The sequence below is a fragment of the Egretta garzetta genome, unplaced genomic scaffold (assembly GCF_000687185.1).
Source record: "Egretta garzetta isolate BGI_Z169 unplaced genomic scaffold, ASM68718v1 scaffold112, whole genome shotgun sequence".
NCBI lineage: Eukaryota > Metazoa > Chordata > Aves > Pelecaniformes > Ardeidae > Egretta > Egretta garzetta.
In genome coordinates this window covers 606,875-611,202 of record NW_009258884.1, presented here as the reverse complement: position 1 = coordinate 611,202, position 4,328 = coordinate 606,875, and positions in this window count along the sequence as shown.

Here is a 4,328-nt window from a genome sequence, read left to right as displayed (position 1 = left end):
CCCCCCCCCCTCCCTTTTTTTTTTTTTTTAATATATTGGAGAAGGTGATGTCAGTGGTAGAAGGAGCAGAGTTTGCCGTGCTCTTGTGTGTTCTTTAATGATTTGGTAGGAACCAGATTAAAAGAATGGAGACTCATTTAATGATACAGTTTATTGGCCTTAAATCATTCTTTCATGAAAGGGCTGTTTTTCATTCAGCTGCCTCTAAAATATCCAGAGTTAGAGTAAAAGGTACACTGAGATGGTCCATTAATTTCTATTGTCCACTAAATAGGCATTTCATCCTTGGACAGGAACGGCTGGAAATGAAATGAGTATTCATCGGGGGAGAAACAATGTGCAAAGAAACATAAAAAAAAAAACCACCCTAGCTAAGATGAGGAATAACCCTTCTTCTTCTGCCAGTACATTTTTGAAATCTATGATGTGCTAAATGAAGTAATTCTTCAGACAAATCTTGGTGAACCAGGAGTAGTGGTCAATGGCATATATAGAAAGTGGTAGTATTTATAAGGGAGGCTGGTCTTCACTAGGGGCAGGGAAAGTGTTTCTACAGCCTAGAATCAGGCACGTACATTTTCTGTATATGAGCTATTACTTGTCTGCCTGATGTGTTGAGAAATATAGAAACCCCTTCCTACCACATATGAGCATGCTCGCAGATAATGATGTGGTTGGCATATGGCAATCGTCAGATAAAGACTAAAGATACAGAACTAACAGCATGGAAGAATATTTTGGGGTTTGGTTTTCAGTTGTTAGTAGGTACGACCATTGACGAATGGACTGTCGTGGCATTGCCTGTCCTGATGTTCATTCAGATGAAAGGATGGTTACTCTGTGGCTTTTAAAAGCAGAAAACAAAACCTCCTTCTAATGATAGAAATATTCAAGCAACGTATTATTCCCAGATTGTTTAAAAACTCACCTGTAGGTGAGCTTAATAGATAACTGACTTCTTATCCTTTTATTAGCACTCTTCAGTGGTTGCATTTAATCGGATTCATATGGAGTTGTTCCATAATGAAAAAAGAACCGGCAGTGTCTCAGACTTTTTCTAAAGAGACTTTCTAATCTGTTTGTTCTGCTTGTGTACATTGGTATGTGGTCTTGTGGCACAGATGATAATAAACATGCTAAGTACCTGTCCTCAAAATAATGTTTCTGTTGTACTTATCACTAGCCAGTAGTCACTTTTGCTAATGATGGTAATTTGCAGTGGTTTTCCTGTTATTTCTGTGTCTTGCAGCAGGGCCATCTTTGGTAATCTGAAATGTGTAAGGTGCACTTATATTCCTCTTACAAATACACATCTATGAGGTGTCCCCATGCAGAATAAATGAAACTAGGCTATGTGGTGCGGTGTTTTCCTGTTGCTGCCAAGGGTAGGCTAGTCTTCCATGTCTTTGCTACTTGATTATTTTAATATCTTTTCTGTGTTGAGGAGGAGAATCTATCCTCTTCAGTAGTCCCATTCAAATTAGCTTATGCATAAATGTAGCTAAACCTTGGATGGGTCACTGAATGAAAGGAAATCTGCAGCCCTTACTAAATGGTGTTCTGTATGTGGAGATCTCTGCCTGCAATGAGTGCCTCAAAGCCTAGCCCAGATTACAAGGCTTTGGGAACAGTGTTTGCATTTTTCTGTGCACCTATACAATGCTTGGTAACTGGCTCTTGCTTTCTGTGTTTGGATGGCTACAGCAATGCAAATGGCATGGCTGGATTAGGTTAGAATGAGGACAGCATCACGCCTTTGGACAGTCCTCTCACGTTGTGTATGGTGCTTGTTTTACTGTTTTGGTTCTGGGTACAGTTATTTTCAAAGTCACATGGATATTAAGTACCATTGCAGGTTGGTGAGCTACATTCAGTGCATCCTGACCATCGAGTTCCTTAAAGCAGATACAGAATTTCCAAGTCACTAACACTCTTTAAAGTAGGACAAACTGAGCAGACTTTTAAATCTTTGTTCTGTCTACGTGGTGGCGGTTGTTGCTGCTGTGTTGAGGGGGTGTCAGTTAGTTGTTAGGATCATATGGAATAGTACTTACTCTTTCAATACAGCTGAGGAAAAGTGATGTGTAATTGAGGATTTGCATGAATATACTTGCATTTAGACCTTGAAAAAGATAATCACTTTCTTTCAGTGACTATTAAAAGGAATAAAAATGTTTCCAGTGTTTTGCCTATAACTTGTAAGTAATGGCTTGTTATCCAGGTATTAATCATGGTTTGTGATACTGGAGAAACTCCCACGATTTTGCAAAAAGGAAAAGGTAATATCAGATTTTATTTCGCTACGCAGCTGTTAATTGGCTGTGGCCGTACAAAACTTTTTTTTTTATCATATTCATTGGTATGAACACTCGAACTTAACATTTGCCAGTCTTGCACGTTTTGCCAACGTGTCCACGTTGATTAAGAAGACATAGGTAGGAGACAGTACTACTACTACAGCGAAGGTGGTCAATGTGCTGTTATTTAAAAGGGAGGAAAACGCTTGGTGTGTGTGGTGTCTTGGTCTCTGTTTTTTCCCCAGGGTACCCTCTAATCCAGTGTTTAGCTCTATTGCCATGATACATTACCTGTATTTCCCATTCCTTAACAAATCTGCTGCAAGGCAGGTTCCTAATACTGAGCGTATTTATCCTTCTGTAGCATGCTTAAACAAGGACTAAAGCTTAAAAAAAGGCGATATCAAATAATCATGTTTGTAGTAAAACAACAAATGTGTACTGGTCCAGTGGGGTGTTACTGGATTTTTTTTCAAGGGGCACCTGACTTTTCCTTGCAACCATTAAAAAAATAAGAGGCGGAGCAGAATGCTTGTAAGGATATCCTGGAAAGTTTCAAGTCTGTGTTCGTGCTAAAAAATATTTAAATGTCTTATTAATCACAGCTGTATTTTGAAGAGCTTAATAACTAATATTGTTACAAGTAACGCCTGCATCTGGGGGGGAAAAATACGTGCAAGCATATCATATTTTGTTTCCTTTGTGTCTTTGCCAGGTTTACGTATATCCTGGTTGTGTTGTTCCTAGCAAAACTAGTTAGGGCCTCTTTGAAGCCAAAGCAAGAAATAAGCTGGATCTCAGTTAAAATAGGACGTGCCTGGCAGGTAGGCAACATTTGCAAATGCCAAAATCGTGTATTAAAAAGTAGGTGACAACTGGAATAATCTGTAAGTCCTCAAAAACCCACAAATTGAGGAAAATTTTGTAGTTTGTTGGGGAGAAGATAGTGTTTTGAGGGAGGAAGTGCACGTAAAGAATCTAGTTTCTGTTGACAGAGATAAGATTTTGAACCATCTAGTCCAATGACTGGTCAGTTGGTGTCTTGTATAGAACTCGGTTCTTTCCCCTGTGCCTCAGCTTTATATTCTATTACGTGTAATTATCTCATTTCTTTGGTTCTCACGGTGCTTTTGAAGAGCTACCGCTTGGTGTTCTCCATCATAGGTGTGTGCTGTGGTTAACGCACTAGCAGGCCGATCTTAGACTTGTGTTGGCCAACAAGGAGCTTCATCCAATGTTCATTCTCCTTTTGGAATGTCTTTTCTGGATTGGGTGCTTTTCTTTTTTTACATCAATTTTTCTTGAAAATCATTTGGGTCCAATGTTCTTTGAATATTTTCTGATGAGATCATTAACCACAGGAACAATTGGAGATACTAATTTGTTTTAGTTAGTGCAGACCTGTAACCTTTAGTAATTGCCCTGTGCGAACTTGTTTTGCATTAACGTTTTTAGGCAAAATCCAGGTTATAATCATGCTTTCTCTTTGAAGTGTCAGATAAAACTTCAGAAGTGCTCCCACCTTGATGTGAGTCAAAATACCACATTTAGAGTTTAGATCCTGATAGCTCCGACCTCTGTAGTAATGAGTGTAGCTGCAGTATCGGGTGTCCTCACTGTATTCTGCTAATCCAAAAAAGAATAAGCACGGCTAATAAAAGCTCTTGTATCACATCTAGGTATTCTTTGAACCAAACAAAATGAATAAACAGGCATTTGCTGACTGTTCACAACAAGCAATAGAACGTCCATGCTCTGCATTGCAGTAGAGATTGGTTTTTATTGATGAAGAATGATTATAAGCATAATTTCTATAAGATTAGAATAAAACTAGCTTGTCCTAAGGCTTCAGTCTCCTGGGTGTTTGCAAGAGTGAAGAGGATAAACTACCTGTGAAATGAAGCGTAGCTGTGCTGCTTTAGGTTTGAGGTTTTCCGATCAGAGGAGTACAAACAAGGTCACAAGCCAGCAATGTGTGAGGGAGGTAAAAAATTCCCAGAGCGAATGGATCATATTTTGTAGGGCTTCTGC